Below are 21,341 nucleotides of genomic sequence, written 5' to 3' on the forward strand. Positions count from 1 at the left end.
CCGAGAGCTGTTCTCTCTGCAGTGTGTTTGAAGTAGGCAGCGTGTTTAGTTATTTTACCCTCTAGGCATCTGAGTTTTATGATGCTTTCAGAAAGCTGAGAAATTCACTTATCTTTTGTCTTTTTGGAGTATCATCCCCCTTCTGAAGGGTGCATGTTGCTGCGGATGAAGCAGAGGCTGGTAGGAGCAGTGAGCTAAGAGCAGGTACAGGATGAGACCTCACCTGAGGTGTGCAGCAAGCTGAGCTGGACTAAATGCTGCCTGCTTTCTCTGGCTGTCACCTTAGCAAGCCAAGCTAGGTCATTCTAGCACTACTGTGACTACAGCGCAGTTAACCCATTCGTCCCACTGCCTCTGTCTGAAGTCTTAGGTTCCTCTCTGGGCTGTCTGTGAAATACGATGGACAGGATGCTGGTACAAAGCAGAATTCCGGATGGCGATAGTCTGGGAGTTGGCTGTGCCCAAAAGCTGGGAGGGGGAGCATGATGCCATGGAGAAGGGCCACATCTCTGTCCCTACTTTTGTTTGCCCCTCTCCAATAAGAGGGATTAATTCCTGAAATCACAAGCAATAGTTTCTTGTCATGCTGCTTCCCTTTTCCTGACAAGTTTTGGAGGATTTTTATGGTTCACCTATGGCAATTGAATGACTGTGGCTGTGCAAAGAAGTTATTTGTCTCAACAATGACCAGGTGGGCAGCATTTTCTTGGCTTAATGTCCTTTTCGAAATGAAGGGCTTTTCCTCCCACAGCAGAGCTGGCAGTCAGTCGCTGGATTGGCAGTGTAGCTTCCAGCAGCTCACCGGTGTTGCTGAAGTTCCCAGGCTTTTGATTATTTGTTTTCCCTCCACCCCAACTCGAAGCCCTGTTTTACCTGTTGTTTTTCTCTGCCAGTGGCTTCGGTTATTGTTCATATTAAGAGCATTGACGCCTTAGGTCAAGTCAGAGCCGAGTGTCTACAAACCCTCTCCCCCTTCTCTCCTTCCACCAACATTTTTTCCTGCTTGTCTCCACTCTAATAGTTTATCCTTTCAGTGAGGGAAGGCTACAAGTTATTCTTTCTAAGTGAGATAAGCCCTTGTGAGCTCTATTTTATCTATGCGAGACTGGGAAATCGTTTGCCCTTATTTGTATTAAACAGATGTATATACTTTACCGCAAGTCGTTAGTGCTGTAAAGAGATTGCCTTCCTATTGATAGCCTGGATGGGGGAATTCAGGAGTAAATTGCCAATAAATAAGGAGTGTGCTTGTAAGCACTATTGATTCTCTCTGAGCCACAGAGAAGTGTTTTGTTAGTAAAACTCATCCTGAATGTGCAAGTGAGGTTTAAAAAAAAAAAAAAAAGCAATTAGTGGTTACTGAAAGCGGGGTGAGGGGAGTGGGTGCAGCTGTAAAAATGTAACAGCAGTGTTTCTGGCCTCTTTAGAAACCCTGGAGGCTATCGTTAGAAAACTGAAGGGTCAGCACAGCATTTCCGGTAACACAGAGGTTCAGAGCAGGAGGAGAGTTTCCCAATGGCCGGAAAAAAAGGAAGTATCCTTTGCATAGGAAATGAGAGATTGGTAGGATTCAAAGTTCTTTTGACCTCTGGGTTTTGGAACAGTCTGGAAATTACTCTTCTGAGCTGTTTGGGGAATGCTTTAATGTACGCTGGTGGGTAGGCAGTAGGAGCCGATTCAGGAGGACTAGGTACAGGAAGAACCGGAGCGTGGTTATAAGCTGAAGACAAGGGAGTCCCTCCAATGGGAGCTGGAACAACGGCAGATTAGGCACGTCCATGGCTGCTACAACCATGGTGCCTGCTCCCACTTGCCTGTTTCTTCCATATTCATCCAGCCTGCTGAAAATTAGTGTTATTTATAGAGCTGTCCTCCTTGAAGAGACAACGAGCAGAAGTGGATGGAAAATAGGACAAAGCTGTGCTGCAGTGGTGCTCTCTGCTGAAGCCATGTTCAGTGGTGTGATTCCCATCATCTTCAGTGCACGTATTCCGTGACACGGTTGGTACTTGTCAGCTGACAGGACGCTCCTTTAGGAGTATCTTGATAGAGTGACAGTGATTATAATCCTACTGCATCTTTGCCAAACCCTTCGCTGTTCTGGTGCTACGCTGATCTTCCTCACACCTATTCAAAGGCGACATAACCCCATGATGGATGCTGGGCATACAGCAACCGTTACATTACGTGATGCACAGTACTGGGATTACCCTGAACGGGGAGAAGTAGAGCGGCTAAACAAAATTCATTTTACATGGCTGCTCTTAGTGACAAAAAACCCCAAACCAAAACCAAAAATTACTGGGCTGAGGCACATTAAAGATGTCCTACATCTTCAGGAAACTGATTTCTTCGGACTAAATTTCTCCTGTAAGGGTGGAAACGTGATTCCTCACCAAAGATTGAACACCAGGAGTATATTTTTGGCAATGACAGCCTTCGGAAGGCTCATTAAAAATGAGAGTATGAATTCAGAAAGTCTCGAACGACAAATGTGTCACATACTGTTTTATTTATGCATTTTCCCTCGCTGTTAAGCCGTATTACATTTGAACATATTTAACAGATGATCCACTATCTGGTTTTTGGTTTGGTTTGTGTTTTTTCACGTACGGCTTTTGTTCTGAAAAGCTCTTAGAGACTTCATTACCTCTTCTCCCTTATGTTTTTATCATCTTTTCTAGATCTCTTTCCTCCTATCTGTCTTTGTTCCTATAATCAGTGATGACGTTGTTGAAGTTTTGTTTGGGAGATGTGTTAGATTTCTTCCACAGATATTTAAAAATTAACAAAGAATGCTTTTTAAAAATCAGGAGTTGTGAAAACACTCAAGAAAAGATAAATCTGTGAAAAAACCCGAACTGCTTATGCTGTGCTTTGCCTTCCCGTGTAACTTTCTTCCATATTCATCCAGCCTGCTGAAAATTAGTATTATTTACAGAGCTGCCTTTCTAGAAAATATGATAGGACAGAATTGAATTTACACCACCTGAGGGCACTGTAATACTATTTCACTTCATTTTAAAGAAAAATACAACAGGGTAGTGGTTGAAATAGTCCCCATTTTTCTTCCTCTTATGATTACAATCAACTTCTAGAATAAGCGTACCACTGAAACGAATAAAAATCAGTTTAAAAAATAGATATGTTGTTGTAGGCAGGAATCTTGGAAATGAGGTCATCCTTCTCTCTTGTCACTGATATTGTTTCCTTGTGCCTACTGTAGGATGACGGTAATGTAAAACACAACGCTATTATTATTTTAAATGATGTGTTACTGGCGTGGCAGTGATTTCTGTGTGCCCGGCTGTGCTGCCGTTTTAGCCGCTTACGTTTGCGGGGCCGATGTGAAAGCGCCAGCTGCTGCTGCTGTGTTCTTGTGCTTACACCACTCACCGGAACGTGGCAAAGTGAGAAACGAGAGAAGTCAAAAGCTCCATACGTGGACACTCCTGATGTGGTTATTTTCTTACTCTTGCCCGGTTTGCCTCCTGCCCCCTCTCTTCCTACGTTGCCGTTTCTGTTTTTCTTTCCCCAGTCATGTTTTTTCACCACCCTCTGATTTTCCCTGCTCTCTGGTGCATGGAGAAGGCCACCATGTGTAGTTCAAGTCAGAATAACAACTGAGTGCTCCCACCAGAAAAAACCTCAAGACTGGTTGCTGAACTTAGGCAGGAGGTTTCTGTAGCTATTTTGTAAGAAGGTTTTCTAGTAGTTCATTGCTTTACTGTTTTAATTTTTGCATTTGAGGTTTTGATGCTTTAGTTGTTAGTTTTGCCTCAGTGTACTACTATACATTATAGCATAATTTAGTAGCTTAATTACAGAAGTAAATTAAAACTATGAGCTAAGGATGCACTTGTAAAAATCTCATGGAAAGTGTGGAGAGAATATAATCACAAAAGCAAAGCAGGGACCCAAGATTTAAGTCCTTGTACCAGGAAAACGATAGCCAGAGACATTCTTCCATGTTTGCTGAGAACAAAACCTCAGTTCTCACGAGCAGATGATTCAGTGGCAGATGTTGATACAAATGAGAGATCCAAGCCCTTTCGCAGAACTGGAGAATGGCAGTTGAGAACGGGAAATGTGGAAGTAAAGATGCAGCAGTGTAAGGGTCCTGTATCCTTTTGTTTCTCAGCTCCAAAAAAAATCTTTTAAGAGGAAATACTTCATGTTCCATAGCAAGTAGTTATTGAATGAAGTAAGTGTTAATGCAGTTTTATTCTTAGCAGGTTTTTTTGTACGTGCTATTAGCAAATGCTTCTCTTGTGATACTGGATCAGCATTGAACATAACTTTATTTTTTTTCCATGTGTACACTCTGTAAAATCACGAGGCTTAACTTCAACACAATCTAATGTGCACTCTCTATCCTCTCTCATGCCAAATGACCAATACCTATTTTTTTTTTCTTGCTGGCATTAATTTTTGCTTGTTTGACATCCAATTTACCAAACGAACGATGACAGTAATCCTTTCTTCTGTACTGTTGCTCGCTCTTATTCCGCACTATGTATTCAAGTTTTTTGTAGTCATTCCCCCTCCCTGCTGCCCCTTGCCTTGTGCTCTGTAAAGATGGAAGGTTGGATTTATTTATACTGATTAAAGTAATTCTGAATAGCTTTATGTTCATGTAAGTTCAGATAAACTGAATTGCAAATGATGAATGTATTTTGTAACCACTTATGCAGAACATAAGGACCCTTTAATTGTCTGTGGTGTAGAAAAACTCTATAAGCGGTTAACTTTCCTGTTTAGTGCATGCCTGTTGGTGCGTTAATGTGGAGAAAGTATCTGACTAGGTATGTGCATTCCCAACAGAATGTAGGAGACAAACCTAAGCTACCTACGAGCCTGACGGTCTACCCAGGCCAGCTCCAAGCTAAAAGTCACATAACGGTGCTCATGCTAAATCAGATCAGCGAGATCTGCTCACTGATCATTTATCGAGTTGCATAACGTGGTTGGATTTTTCCGTGAGTTAAGGAGCTTATACTGTGCTGCATCTCAGCCTTATCCTGACTCCTCCGAGTGGAGGTTTATCTGTGTTCATGGCAGTCCGCGCTTTTTGCGTCTCCCCATTATCGTATGTGGAGATGATGGGCTGGGGTACAATGCTTCTGACAGAAACATCAACAATTAGGGCGGTTATCTCCGTGCACTGCCTTTCGCTATGGCAAATGCAGTTAGTTCACCCTGAATCCTTGTATAAGAAAGTCTAAACTTCTCTCTCAACACCAATTCTCTTCGTTTTCCTTCCCAAAGCACCCATTAACAGAGGTGTGGTGGTGTTCCATGCACAGAGTGAATCTGTGTACCTACCTTGTATGCAACAGGCTAATTTTGGGTTAAGGTTTGGGTCTTACTTGTATCTTTTAGAAGTAAAGAATGAGTCTTGTTAATTTATTTTTAAGAATTATGGCAGACATCGGTCCTCAAAAGGAGAATCTGTAGGCCTGGAGGAGGCTGGAGATGTTTCCTCGCAGCTTTGAAGCAGTGCCTCAGGATGCTGGCTCTCCTGGAAGTCACCCTGACGTGCTGGACGTGCCCCTATCACTGGGTAGGCAGTAGGAGTGTCTAACTCCGGGTTAGCAGCTGCTGCTCCAGGAAACAAGTGTATGAAACATAACTTTTACCCTCTAACACTGTTTATTGGATGTAGCATATCATCTATTGGCTGGCAGAGGGGCTTGAAACCAGTCTCTACCATTCTGGTTGTGTGCTGGAGATAAACGCTGAACATTCGGATATGAACTTTTGGTCCATCTCAAAAGGAGGTTCTCTAGAAATATCTCCATGTGCATGAAAGCATCCACAAGTGTATTGAGTTTGCAGAAGCAGAACTTCTGTTCCTGTCAGCCCTAGTTGGGGAAAAACCTAGCAAAGACAGAGAAGCTTTGCAACTCTCTGTAAAAGTGACCGCAACCGAGTATTCACTGATAGTGCAGCAGAAACGGGCAAGGCTCTTTGAGTGTTTGCATTTCAGACTGATTTTTGTTCAAGCGGGCAGGAAGGGATACAGATGTTTTATGCAGACTCTTGAATACTTTTAATAATATCCAATATTACTGTTTAGAGCAGAACCACGTACTATGTCATCAGGATCAAGTCAGGGTCGGCTCTTGAAGTCCATATTTGCAATTAACTTTCGGTAATGTCTCAGTTCTTATTCTGTTAAATTACATCCATTTAATGCGAGGTTGGATGAGGTGTTTAAGCAATGAGCTGACAAATTCAATAATGATACAGCACATACAGGTCTTAATGTCAGTCATCTGCCGTCAGGTCTTTTCACCAGCTACCTGGGCTGTTCAGAAGCTGTTTTGGTTAAGGTAGAGTCAGCTGTCACTGTGAAGCAAAAAGCTTGGCTGCTTTTGTTTCTGTTGACGCTGAATTTCAGTTATTAATATTTGAGTGATGTTTCGTAGGCTTTCAGAACATTGTTCAATCGCTGGCCGGACTAAGTAATCAAAATTAATTCCCAAAAGCTGAGCTAAAAAGAATACTTTTGGGGGCTAGGAGCTAGTAGCAGAACTTTGCTAAATGTGACATGTATATAATTTTGAGACCCTTGTAACCAAAACAAATTCTAACATTGTTATTGTTAATGAGGCTTTTTATTTCTCTAACTTGGAAAACATGATTATGTCTTCCAACTATCTGAATATATAAAATTTTTTTGGTGAGACAATTTTGCTTATTCTATCTTAAGAGCAGTCCTATTTAGGTGAAGTCAGAAATAAGGGCATAGTCTTCAATCCCATATGAGCTCATTTAACTATTTTCTTGCCAGTAATGCATTTAAAATTTCACGGTTTTGCAGCCGTGGATGTGCTCTATAAAAGCCTGACGCAGGCACACGGGGCGTTCTCAGGAAGTCTGAGGAGCAATGGCTTGTGACGCTGAACTTTGACAACATCCTCACTGAAACAAACCGTGGAGATCTCGTGCAGGGAGGAACAGGCAGAGCCGACCACTTGAGGTAAAGTCCATCACCTAAAACAGGGAGAAGTGCTGATATAAATCTGCCCTTAGTCTCCGAGTCTGCACAGGAATTTATTGGGTGCATTTATAGTATATAAATGAGAAAGGCAAAAATAGCAAATGTGAGTTAAGGCTTTTCTGGACCAAAAAGTGGTTTCTGTGAGGAACCTGAGAACATTCAGTACATTGCATGGTCAGGTCCTAGTACAGCATTCGTCAAACCTGGATGTTGATTGGCATCTAAAGAGAGACAGGAAGCCAGTGCAGGTACATAAGTAATGAATTCGGGGTTAAAAAAAAAAAAAAAAAAAAAAAAAAAAAAAAAAAGAAAAAGAAAAATATGTGCAACATAGTCTCCAGCAAGTAAGAATTTTGTTAAGTAACTGTTAGCAAACCTGATACGAAACTGCTAGTGCAAAGTGCAATGAGTCCTAGTATCAAGAGGTGCATCGATATTTACTTGCATTTGTGTTGATGCAGGTAGACTTGGAGTGCTGACAAAAGCGAACATGCAGTTGGTATCTTCATGTAAATCACGTCCCGCTATTGGAATAGTCTTAAGGGGGATAGTTTAAATTAAAATTTGGAGAAAATGGAGAAAAGAGTTGTTTTTTCTTTTTTTCAAATCAACAGTGACGGTTAAACAGAACTTCTACTCTGCACCCTTCCTTTTCAGATACAATGAGCTTTATTTTCACTCCCTTGCAACCCGAGTCTTTATTTCGCTTTCTAAAGCACAATGGTACAAGCAGTTATGTTTTAACTTCTGGGGACTATTACACAAAGCGAGAGGCTTGGCAAACAGGTCACATTAGTTTTGTGTTACAAAGTTTAGTCTACTAGAATATCGTTGAAGGTCTGTGTGTGAGAGGGCAGTTTGTTAGACCCGTGAACTGCCAGCACCGCTCGGTACCTTTTTCCTTAAGAATATAAATGCACAGGATTGGAGAACAAGAAGACAGTCATTTGTGTAGCTTTATCTGGCTTTCAAAAGCTGTTGATTTTGACTGTATGCATAACATGCCATTAAAAAAGTAACCAGATAAAACCAGGCAAGCAGAACACTTCATTTCACATGATTTGCCCTCCTTCTATAATCCTATCACAAATAGTTTAAAAAATCCTTAGCTACTTCATGTGGTATGAAAAGAATATTTTTCTAACAATCCAGAGGCTGTACTCGGGTTTGGATACGGGACTTCAGTTTCCTGGGAGTCAAACTCCCGCTGAAGCTGCAAAGGATGGAAACTACAGCACAGCCAGCGAGACCTCCTGAGCACCCAGCAGCATCCTGCTGCCTTGTGGAGCCCACAGCTGGAGTCTTTGTGTGTGTGAGAGCGCCTCAACTTCGCAAGTATTGTCACGTGAAAGTAACATAAACTTAATTTGTGCACCGTCATGAGTAGATTCCTGGTTGCTCGTGGTGCCATTTCTCCATTTTAGTTCTCTACACTTACTTAGTTACTAAAAGCACGCAGGAAGAAGTGGACTCCTTTCTGAGAGAAGGGGCTTCTTCCACCAACACACGGAAGGGTAACCCGAAGCAAGAAGTCCTCACAGAGTACCACAAAGCTACCCTAGGAGCAGACCCCCAAGACCGGGCTCCTGTGAGCTTTAGAGCCAGCAGCAGCACAGTGCCAGCAGTTGTTGACAGCCTGTTCACACAAAGGAATTTTGTATTCCTCAGGCATCAGAAATGAGCTGGCTCTGCCACTGTCCGTCCTTGTAAACAACGAGAGCGCTTCCCTCCCACTGCAGCCTCCTTCACTCTGCTCTTGGGAGTGACAGGACGGGTGTCGTTCCTGAACCCCTTCCCACCCCACAAAGTGCATTTCAGAATGACAGGGCTCTCCACAGCTCCCAGGGCAGGCAGCGATCAGCTCTGAGGGTCAGTCTGAGCTATAAAGGCAAAAGGGGAAAATCCTTGTACCTGTATTGGGGGAGAATGATTTTTCATTATTCTGCATCAAAGTTCTGTGGTCACAGATTTCTCTGTGGTAAGCTCGCTTCCGCTTCTTTTGTGAGAAAGCAGCCTCCGGTCCTTGCAATGGGTTGTGTACACATACCTGAATTAGCTTTAAACCGGGTGTTTGAAGTGCTATCAGCGCAGGAATTCGTTTATCGTGGAAATACCCAGGGCCCAGTGAACTGTGAGCCTCTGAAAACAGCGCTGCTGTTACTCGTACCTGAGCGAACAAACATATCTCTGTGTGCAAACCCGGCTCCTCTGTTGTTAGAATTCAGATCAGTGTGTTTTGTGCTGCAGCCACATGCAGGTTTTGTAGCTGTCTTTACAGCAGTTGTTATAAACGCTTCTGAACAGGCAGAGCGTTTAGAATGTTTATTTTTATTTCTGGATTACCCAAGATAGTCGCATTCGTTAAAAGCAAATAACACAACTCCTTTGCAAAGAGAGAGTGTGATCTAATTTTCTGCAGCTGTAGGAGAGGAATCCTGGGGTCTGGTCTTTGCTCCCTGCTGAGTCCATGTGTCACCTCACTTGTTGGTTTGTTGAGGTCTGTGGAGGAAAATCCATCCCCAGAGAATTCTCTGGGAGCCGCAGGGTGAGAAGGGCCTGTGTAATGTCAAACCTGTTGTTTTGGTTTAAACAACTGTGGGTGCTTTTTCCAGATTCCTGTAAGGACATTGGCCCGTTACGGACACCAGCTCTCATTGGAGAGATTTTCCACTCCACTGCACAGACAGAAACCGATGTCCCACCGGCTGGCCTGAACCTCTCAGTGACAGCAGCCGGACACAGTACATGTGGTGCATCATGTAATCTCCGCAGAAGATCGTACTTTTCAGCTGTTGGGGGTTACAGTAAGGGAGACGCTAAGGAGATGCATGGTGGCATGTTGGGTGGGTTGCAGCCAGCCTCTGGAGAGGGCTCTGTCCCCGTTACCAGACAGATGCGTGCACTGGGAACAGTCCTCTGTTCTCAGTGCAACATCAGTTCGATGCGTCTTATAATACGGTTTAGAGAGGAGGTAAAGAAATCACACATGAAAATACATACGCCTGATCAAAACCTTGCTGGGAATAAGTGACATGGTTCTAAAAGAGTGAGAAATGTTTACGTGCAAGTTGCATCATATTCTGTGGAGTATCAAGTGAGCATCCCTGGATCTTTAGTGAGAATACAATTTAAAACAATGGATGCGAGGCAATGTAAGGCTGACACTGGCACGTGTGGTTTGTGTGTAGATGTACAGGGACACCACAAGCTACCTGATGTACTTGTGCGGGACAACTTACGTGTTCCAGAAGATGAGCAGGCACAAGCGATACTCTGCTGTCAGTCTGAGACCCGTGGAGCTGTGCATCCAGCCGCTGTCCTACAGGAGCTTTAAAACCAGCACTGGGCGAGCTTAACTGCAGTGCTTTAATAACAGAACTATCCTCCCCACCTGCCAGCTGTATTCTTGCTGTTTTTCTCTGAACTCAAATCCCTGTGATAGCTCTGTTTTCCAGAGGGTGCTCATTGATGGGACTATAGCAAAATCTGAGGTAACAGAAAAGGTTTTACTACTAAAGCTCTCCCCGCTTTCTATACTGAGAGAGCTCAACAAACACTTTAAGAGCTCTAGGTAGCGGCTTAAGGGGCAGACAAAACTGGCACCGACTCTCAGTGACATCTTTGTATCTAACTGCCCTTCATGCTGCTGAAATTCTCCCTTGTGCTATACAGGTTGCTGCATGTAAAGCTTACAAAAAAAGACAAAGCCATAGAGGTGCATAACAAGTAAAAAAGGCTTGGGACAGTGTCTAAAGAGTTGTCAGTGGCCACGCCGAAGCGTCTTGATGTTAAAAGCTTTGCTGCTTCAGTGTCCTACCAGTGAAGGCAAGTGAAGACAGCAGAAGGCGGCTGAAGGGAAAACTAACCAGGCAAAATCTGAAGTAAGGGAACGTCCCTTGAGGGTCCAGCGATCACCCCCAATCTCAGTATCACTGAAGAGGGGAGTTAACTGGAGCAAGAAGTATGAGGTTTTAGGGGAGCAAAGTCGGGAGAAATAAAATGAGAAAAAGGCAAGAGCCCAAACAGCACATCAGGCTTGTGCGATGAAAGCCTGCCACTTGTTGTGGCTCCAGGAGGCGAAGCAGCAGTGGAGCTACATCACACCCAGCGACCTTTGACTTTTCAGCTCGGAAGGCAAGGTACGAATTTCACAGCTGCAGTGACAGGGAGTGGGGCAGGGCAGCGCTTGGCACGATGCTTACGTGCTCGCCTCGGGCGGATGTCAGGAAAGTTTCTGTGACTAGGCTGAGACTTTTGGTGCCTGGCAGACCTTTCAATTTCTTCTTTCTGAGCTTTTTTCCCAGAAGCTTCAGTAATAATCCCTCAGCTGAGAAAATAAGGGGGAGGCGTCGCCTGGTCATACTGAATTGTTTGTCAAAAAATTTTTGCTGCCTTCTGGTTCCTTCCTTCTTTCGAGAGCAGCTGCTCCTCCTCACCCACTTTGTGGCATCTGTCCTTTAAGACTGCGCAAAGCCTTCATGTAAGAAATACATTTTAGAAACTAGGGTGTTGTACAGCAATCGAAAAGGTGCCAAACACCAAGCCCCGGTGTTACATACACGTTACGGTGGTCTTCCACGGGGTCTCGGGGAGCACACCACATCCCGGCTGAGTCTCAGCGCTTTGCATCACCAGGCGTCGTTGTTGGGGCTTTTTTAAGTTTGAAAGAGTTCCATACAGTTGTTTCTGAAAGAAATTTTGACACAGTGAAATAAATGGCTGTCTCAGCTCTACTTCGTCGGAGAGCAAGTTTTTTTCCAGTCCATGTATGCGTAACTCATTTTCAAAAGCTCTTAAGATCATTATTCGCTGCAGCATGTAAGAAAACATTGCTGTGAACCCAAAAGCAAAGACTTCATTTAAAATTATTCAACGCTAAATGTATTCACAGCATTATGATTCAGTTTGCTTAGAGCATTTTGTGATAAATTTATTTGTCTGCATTGGGAATGAGCGTATAATTAAGGTCCGCTTTTTCATGTCTGAGAATTAACTAGTGCTGAACACTTTTAATTGAGCTTTTGTACCGTTAAAGGCCTGAAATACAGAAAAGGGATATTTTTCCTAATTACACATTAAATCTGATGTACAGAGGAGAACAGAATGCCTATCAGTTCCTCGTGCCCAGGGTTCACATCAAAAGGCCAGGAGTTCCGTGGGTGGTGTGGCTCTAAGCTCACCCTCTGCAGGGTTATGTGTCCATGGTGTGAAGGTTTTGGTGGCTTTGTGTTGTGTGACTTGTCCCTCTTCCTGCCTCCTCACCTCTCCTGCCTGCGCAGTGTCTGCAGCTGAGCTCCACCCCCCTGGTCTCACCTGCATGGCAGCATCTCGGTCTTCCCTCTGGGTCTGGCTCTGGTGCTGTCAGGCCCTTTTCAGGGGCACTTACAGCCAGACAGACACGATGCTGGCAGACGGACAGACCGACCGCTGGAAACTGCTGGCTGCATTTCTTACTACTCGTTTTCATTGGTATATTATATGTATGGCTCCAGCGATACCTAAACACGGTGTATTTGGGACAAGGTGCACTTACCCAAACTGACTTTCTTCTATGTTTGTCAAGCCATGTGACGACTTTTTAAGGTCGTCCCAGGATGCTCTGGAAAGAAAGAGAACAGAGTGTCACGTTTATTGCTGCTGCTCCGTGACGGTTTAAGATGCAGGTGGAGATAGGCAGCGTTGAGCTTCGGGTAAAATTTCAAAAGCCTCAGGAAGCTTATGACTGACGAAAGCCACTTTGCTTGCTACGTAACTCTTGATCTCTTTGTAACTCCTGCAGGGAAGTACTTTGTCCTTTGAATAAACACAGTTTCTAAGGCTCTGCTGGTCTTGTCAGGTATTTTGCTGAGTTACTGTGGCTGGTTGCAAAATGCAACTTGGTTTTGTTTCCATAGTTTTCCCCTAGGTGGGAATGTTGTAAATAAGTGACGCTTAGTTTAACACAGACATTGAACATTTTCTTGCACATTCTCCATAGACCAAAGCATGTTATCTTCAAATAGGTAAATTAATAAGCAGTTATTTTTAGGCTGTGAGACCTGTGCCTGGTGATGGTTCAGGTTTGTGTCATACGGTCTCGTATTATTTGAATAAAAAGCTCTATTGTGTGATTGTTGGTGACAGAACCGGTTCCCAATGCACAAAACCAGTCTGTGTGTTCACCACACAAAAGGTAAGTTAGGATTTCTCTTCCTCGTACCTTGCTCCAAAACTTACTTACTGAGAATCTTTATAGACTCTGTCCCTCAGAATTACCCAAGGAAAACTGTGATTTCCAACAAGCTGAAAGGTGGGATGATTTAAAGTATTCATCCACTGCAGACCAAGAAATGATGATGATGTTGCTACAAAATGCAGCATGGGAACGCGGGGCTGTGAAAGCGCAGTGTGGGTGACACCTGCCTGTGTCAGCAAGCTGCTTACCTCAACGTAAGGGTGCCAGTCGGGTGGGGTGAGACTCCTGGTGGAAAATCCACAGGTCAGCATTAGTCAGTGGAAGCTTCTGTTGGTCTTCATGGGACTTGACTGCAGACTGTTTCAATGTTATACTGTGCAGGGGCTTCTCCAACTTTTTCTTCTGCTCTTTTTCCTCTGAGAGTCTTTCTAACAAGGGATTACTTTCGTAAGACCTTTTATCTGGCCTCTAACATGCTGTTCATTAGCATTTTGGTGGGAGAAATTTCAAGTTATGTTTACATTGAAAAGGAAATGTCCAGGAATATGAGCAACTTCTTGTTCCTGGTGGTAAATTCTTTAAGACACCCACAACCAAAGATGCTCCACAACACACAGATACATAGATGCGATGTGTGGTCAAATGGAGATTTAGTGTTTTTCCTTTTTCCTCAGAAATCTCAGGGGTAGTGCCAACACTTATAACACCATCAATCTCCTCTCATGAAATTTAGCCATGGAAGAATCACAGACTTGACCCCAAACAAGTATAAATAAATCTGAGTAGAAGGCAAGGTCATGCTATGTTTGATTTATATCACTCTGATGAGATACCAGTGCCTGGATGGTGGCTCTTACTGATTTTGTTTTGTCAGAAAATTGCTTGGGGAAACTCTCTGAGGAACTGGAGACAGTCCTCAGGCTCAGACCCGGGTCCAAAGTCTACTACCATGTGTAAATGTTCAGGTTCTAAGCAGAAAGCAAGATATCATCCACAGCTGGTTGTGAACATCCACCTGAACAAACGGACGTAACCAAGCGCACAGTCCCGTGCTGTACACGCTGTTTCAGAATAGTGTGTATTTTTAGAAATTGTGAGTATATAAATAATGTTTCCCTTATTTCAATACCAGACTTCCAGCTAGGATCACAGGTACCACAAAGAAACAAATTTTGAGGTTTTTGGTAGGAGCATGGCGTAGGTCTGCACCAAGCTTCCCTGCGCTCGGGATTCATCTCCCTTTCTTCTCGCGGTCCGTGGGACCTGCTAGCTATCCGCTGTGTGGGAGAAGTCAGAGTCGTGAACTACGTGCTTTTATTATCATGTTTGATGGATCAAGTCTCTGAGGCCTGGCTCAGGACTAAGGGGCAGGAACCTTCTTCTTGTAGACTTCGGCTCTGCCCTGAGCAGCAGCGAGCGCTGGTCTGGGCTGCCCCAGCCTCGTGCGAGAAGGTCTGCCAGGGGTGTTTGGGTGGAAGATGCATTGCCTTCCCCTGCACTGGGCCGTGTGAGCAAGCAGGCTGCAGATCAGTATGTGGGTCGTGGCTTGTTATTCCCATGTGTGCACCCTGGACCTTAGAACATACAACAATAAAGTATTCTTCATGGACTGTCACCGCATAATCTCACCTCTGTACTACTCACCTACTTGGGCCGGGGCACAGACGTGAGCACCAGCCTGCAAGTGTCTGTATTTCTGTTTGTTAGCCTGTTCCTGATGTGTTTTGGGTTAGGTCAGGTCACGCAGACCAGGCATGGTCTGAGACACAGCTCGGGCTGCAGGCTGCTCTCAGCCAGCACCTTTCCTGCTCTGAGAAAGAAGAGAGGTTGGCTACGGACAGATGTGCTTTCAACACTTGCACAAGCCCTGTCCCAGATCTAGATTCTTTTTTTTAAGGGCAGCACACACTTGTGATTCTGGCTCTGATACCTACAAAAATACAAATAATACAGAAATAAAACAATGTCCCCCAAATCAGTCTCACGCTCAGCACAGGCTATGAATTTCCGAGCTTTGGTCAAAAGTCCTTGGCATCCTGGATCCAGGATGTTGTCTTGGCTCAGTGTTGTTGTGAATTAGCTTTCAATATGGGCAGCAGAGAGGGATTTCAACAATCTTCAACCTTCAAAGGTCTTCGACCTTCTTATTTGCTGTCCTCACCCCCACAGCTGCAGTGAGAATGTTGAAGTGTCTGTACGGACTCTCTGCACCTCTGTTCAGTTTGGCAAATGGAGCAGATCATGGCTCCCAGGGACTTCGAAACAAAAATTTTTAAGTGTTGAAAAAATCAAGTTATGCAAATGAACAGAAGATATTTGGGATTTGGGTTGTTTCTGGGACTTAGTTTGAGTGGGCACCTAATTGATCAATGAACTTGTGAGCTAAACACTTCTAAGCCCGCAGACTTGTCTGCAGGTTCTCTGTGTAATGCAGAACTGACGGCAGTGCTCAAAAAAATCTTCATCAAACCCATTTAAAAACTCCTATCTTTTACCGTTTTCCTTGAATAAGTCAGAACAGAAGGAAATGAATGTGTCTGTGGTCTTGTACCAGGAGTACAGCTGTAGAGTGAGAAAATGTTGCCTCTCTGTCGGAAGGAGAGCAAAAATCACCTGTTGTTTGAGGTTTAAGTATGGTAAAAATTGGGCTTTGTTCCAAAAATTTAAAGTCGAATGTTGTAGAAAGCATTTTTTATGATTACAGGAGAAACAGAGAGGGGATTATTTGTTTATTTTTGTTCTGCTTTTTTTTTTGTGTGTGTGTGTAGAGGCTTCCTCTTGGTGCTGTCGGGTTGATTGTTCAGTGCAGAGCCTGCTCAAGCCTTCCCAAGGGAAAGGACTGACTGCTGCAGTGCCAGGGATGGGGACAGGTTAATGTTTGGAGGAGATTCTCACTTCTACCCTCCACAGTCTCCTAATTCCCAGCCAAGGCTGGCCCCGAATGCCTTTCTCCTGCTTGGCTCTTGGCGCGTCTGCTCCATCCAGAGCCCCGTCATCCCGACGACTGCGCCGCGCGGTCCAAAAGCAGGGCCACGCCGTGCACTGCGCAGGAGGGTGACGTGGGGCACGGCTGGCCCCAGCTGCCTGGCCAGGCATCTCCAGCATGACTCTGGCACAGAAAGCAATCTGAAATGTCACCCTGCTCCTCTGTGGGCTAAATCAGGACATGCCACACGTGCTGATGTGGCTGCTCTGTTAGTCTCTTTTCTGTCTACAGTGTAGAAATGCACTGATGGATCATTAAATGTCTGACAGCCAGTGTTACAGAAATAAAAATCTAGACAACCACTCAACCAGGTGACGGTCAGCGTCTATCTGAAGGTTGACCTTTAGGGTCTGATGAAACTAGTCACGGGCAAGATGGCAAATTCTTTATTGTATTTACAGTAAACATAAATACGATGACAAATGCAGAGCTGCAAATTATATTCTGACCTTAATTTCTTCGAAGATTTGGTCTCAATCTAATACCATGTTGAGGGTAAATACCATATACTGTCTTCAGGAGATGCAAAACAGACAAAATGCATTTGATTTTTCTAATAATAAACTTTTAAAAATAATGGCTATTGAGAGTAAAAAGTCTCATGCACACGATCCTCCTCAAGATAGTAGGGATTTCTTGCATGATTAAGTCCTCATTCTTCCAAATGAGGGTTTCGTAATAGAAAAATCCGCTTAAATAAGAAATATCATGTGAAGAACATGTTGAACTGCCAGGTGAATATGCTGGGTGACAATTCACACCGACCTTTTGGGGAACACACACTTCCTGAGGACAACAAACGGCTGGAGCGTTTTTCTGCTCATTATAGTGTCACAGACCGCTCTTTCAATGATTATTGACTTTATTGCTTTTCATGAGCTATTTCTTTTACTGGAGGGTTAACAGATTAGTATCATGTGAAAACAAGTGGGTGAAAAACTAAATATCTGTGGAAAAACTTGGATCCTGACAGCAAAACGGTTTCAGTCAGAACCAGTGGAAGTATGAAATGATTGCCCTTTACTTAGCTGCTTTCATGCGATGCCCAAGGAACTGGGTTTAGCTGTGCCTTGCAAAGCTCTGTGCTATCACAAATCAAACAAAGTCTCACCTGCTCAGATGAGGCCCCAAACTGCACGATACTGTTAACAAGTCTTAAGTAAATACGGCCTGCTAACGAATTTCCTTTTCTGATGTTCAGTATGTGATTTTTTTTTTTTTTTTAAATTTGAGTTAGTTTCTTATTCATAGAACGTGTTTTGTTTAGCTACCAGCTTCGTTATGTATTGCTGGTTACTGAAAGTCCTGCAGCTACGCTGGTATCTTTCCCAGTGTGAAACGCCTCTTTCGTAAACAGCTTTTCTATTTTGACAAAAGGAAATCTGCACTCCCGTTCTTTTAATGAGCAAAAGAGCAAAATAATTCCTCCAAGTCCCTCAAGAGGGCAAGGACAAAATTTCATCTCCATTATGATAGTTCAGTGGTTTCTGAGAACAGATGTCAAATGTGTAATTGCTGGCTTTCAGGAACTGGGAGAAAATAAAACTGCAGTTAAAAAGAAATGGATGGAGGAAATCATTTTAAAAGACCAGTGCCAACGCGTGGAGTACGCTCTGCACGGGCACACTTGCCAACTGACCGCTTAGAATCGCGTGCTTCAAGCGACACAGGCTGCCCTAGTGGAAAAGCCCACTTAACTGGGGAGTTTTTGTATTGGCTCTTGAACGTTCCGGCTGTTCTTCAGACAAAGTGTCCTCCCGTAGAAGTTTCTGAACGGGTTATATGAAGGCACTTTACAGTATCTGTATAATACGGTGCTGCACAGCAGTAGCAAGTCGCTCCTCTGCTCCCCCTTTTGATGTAATGCTCCGAACGGTTTTGGTTTAGTCAGGCAGCAGGAGGAGAATATTTGTCTAGATTTCCAGAAGTTTCATGGAAGAGAAAACCCATTTTCTGCTCTCAAGTTTCAGCAAGTTCTGAAAGAACGTGGGTCTATATTAAGAGTAGGTAAATGAGATAAATCACTGCAGCCCTGTACAGGGCTCGAGTGAAGTCTGCCGTTCGGTTTGACAGGTGCCTCCCTTGAACCTCCCCAGATACAAAAGGTTAAATGTAGCCCTGTAACAAACTGGGTTTATAACTCTTATAATTAATGTGAAGCAGTATCTAATTTTCTATTCTTAGGTTAAAAAAATAAAATAAGAATAATCCTTATGGTAAGGCTTGTCAACCACAGGAACAGGCTCTGGAGTCTCCACCCATGGAGACATTCGAAACATGACTGGACGTGGCTGCCCCTGCTTGGAGCAAGGGGCTGGACTGGAGGTCACCAGGGGTCCCTGCCAGCCTCAGCCCTTCTCTGTTTCTGTGATTAACTGGACTCAGCAAAAGCGGTTTTGCTCCTGTGATGTGAGCGCTGTAGTCTCTAGCTCCGTAATGTGAACTGTAATAGTCTCTATGCACAAACCACTGGACTTCTGTCCTAGATTTTTAATTTACCCTAAATGCTCATGCATTCTCTCCAGGTTCTTCCCTGCTGAAGGCAGCTCAAAATGTGGCCTTACCGTATGTGTTTTAAATTACCGTAGTGAAGTATGTTCTTATACTCCTTTTAGAGGTATGCAATTGGAATGGCATTATCAAATACAGGACATGGAAAGATCGCTATAAATAACGTTATTCCAAAGTCAGTCATAGACCTCATTTGCTGCTGGTTTTTTTTAATATCTTATTTCAAAAAAAGAAACACAACTGAGACTGGTTTCTAACTGATGTTTGAAATTTTACTCTGCCTTGAAATTGGTCATTTCCCCTCAAGCTTCTTATCGACCCTTCCCCTACTCTCTGTGCCTGAAGCCACCCCGTACCCACCCAGCCCAAGGAGCACTCGCTGTCCAGCTTCTCTCAAGGCCGCCTACTCTGGTCCTACCCGTGGTGTACCTCGCTCCTCCCCGCTGGCTTTCAACAGCTTTTTCTGCCTTTATTTCTTAGCACCCACCCCAAACCAGTGCAACCAGGGGTCCCCTGTGGGCCTTGCAGAGGAGGTTTCTCTGTTTCTCCGCTGGGGTTCCCCCTGGCTGGGACCAGAGGACAGCTCTCTTGTGCTGCTGCCTCCAAGTTTGACAGGCACATGCAACCACAACTTCCCTGCAGGAAGACTCAGGTCAGACCCCCTAATTTTGGAGTAGTTTAAGACAATCTGTAGCAGTATTTGGCAAAGGAGAAATACCAGCTTCATCCCAGTTCTTGCCCAGAGGCTAGATGCTCTGAAGGCAGGAGGTTTTCATGTGTGATGGAAGCAGTCTGTGTGGGTGCATTGGGTCAGCATCGTTTGCCCACAGAAATGAGCCCTGGTTGGATTTGGGGGCTTTTCCAAAGGGAATTTAATTTTTGGGGTGCCCAGGTCAGTCACTGAGGTGACACAGCAGCCAGTTTGGTTGTACCAAATCTGGGATCCTTCACTTAAGATTCCCGCGAAACATCTGTACAGCAGAAAATGCTGTTTGCTCTAATTAAATGTGACTAAACCAAATCCTCCTTGGGGACAAAGGAAATCTTTTACAGTCACTTTGAGGAGTGAAGGCCACTGCTGTCATTCCATGGCAGCATCTTGGGACTGGCTATCACTTGCTGAAAAGCTGAGAGAACCGATGCAAGTGCATCGCCAGAAATACTGCACTGACTTCATGGCTCGTTTCCCTGCGTGGGTAAAGCGGGGGCTAATTCACTAACTGCCACATACAGCTTCAGGCACCAGATTTGATCTCAGCCAGCACACACCTTGTCACCCTGATTTTGTCTCACAGCTGGAATTACAGCAGGCATGTTACACCAGTGCTGTTAGTTACACGTCCTCTTCACCTCACCGAGCATGTGTTCCCTGCTCCAACCAGCAGCAGTTTAACCATAGCCTGAGGGTGTTTCGTTGTCTGCCAGCTTCTTCATATGAAGTGTTAGGAACACCTTTGCTAAGGAGGTAAGTCATGCTTCAGTTCTGGACAAGAAAGTGGAGACTGCAGTAGGTCAGATGTGATCAGGGACCCTTCAGTTTGCATGGGCTCCAAGTTCATCAACAAACTTTTGGTATATGGAACTCCATGAAAAGGAATTTGGCACTAATGTAAAACAAGACCTTAACAAAAGGAGCTAAAGATCTTGTGATGTAATACTGGAGAGCAGCTGTCTCTGAATGGAGGCTGCAGACCTGAGGTGCTCCTGTTCTCCCTGTGTTCATAAGGCAATTTATCTGATACTGATTTCAGAAAAAGGTCTCACAGCAAAATAGCAAAAAGAAATCCATGTCTGTACCATTTGGACCAGAAGAAGAAAAGCCTGCAGTGCAAGAGAGGTAGCAAATGTGGGGCGAAGTAGCATATGCAAAGCTGTGATGCTGGGAGAGGTGCATCTGCTGCGAGTTGTAACACGAGAGCGTGTCACCAACAGTCACCTTCAGTGATAAAGTTGACCTGATGAAGAAGAAAAACAAGCAAAACAGGAAAATGAAGTGGTATAGGAATGTTTTTTAAAGATTCTTAACGAAGAGGAAGCAGAAGAAAAGAGAACACGTTTAAACTGTAGTCAAAATCATAACTCATACACACAACTTGAACAATGCGACAGCATAAACCACCACACCTGGAAACAAGAGTTGTCCGTTCTTTAAAGGGGTGTCAATGTGCAGTCGACAGGTTTGTACCTGAGAGAAGTGCAGACTTCTCGGGAGCATGCTAAATTCTCATTTCAACCTGACACCCACAGGAATTTAAAATCATGTATAATTTCAAACAGCACAATAGTCAAACTTGATTTTGAAGTTGTGGTCCAGAGCTTCAGGTGTAGGATGCAGGCCACGGGCTTACGCTGAATCATGGCAAACAGGGACCGGCTGGAGGCATGTAATGTTGCTGTGTGTTGATCCTGCTTTTATTTATGACACTTGGAATTTTCTAATATTACTGTTGAATAGGTATTATTTTGTCAGAATTTTTCTTACTAAACTCCATCTGTTTAAGCAGTATCTCTTTCCTTTTCAGATGAGTATATACTAAGCATTTTAAAATAGCGATGTTGTTTTGGTTATGGTAAGTAGGAGTTATTCTTTTTTAGTTAAAAATATTCCGAAATTTTCTGATGCATAACTCTTTCTGCCAGTGTCCAGAAACCCTTTTGATTGC

The sequence above is a fragment of the Buceros rhinoceros genome, unplaced genomic scaffold (genome assembly GCF_000710305.1).
Source record: "Buceros rhinoceros silvestris isolate BGI_N320 unplaced genomic scaffold, ASM71030v1 scaffold567, whole genome shotgun sequence".
Lineage (NCBI taxonomy): Eukaryota > Metazoa > Chordata > Aves > Bucerotiformes > Bucerotidae > Buceros > Buceros rhinoceros.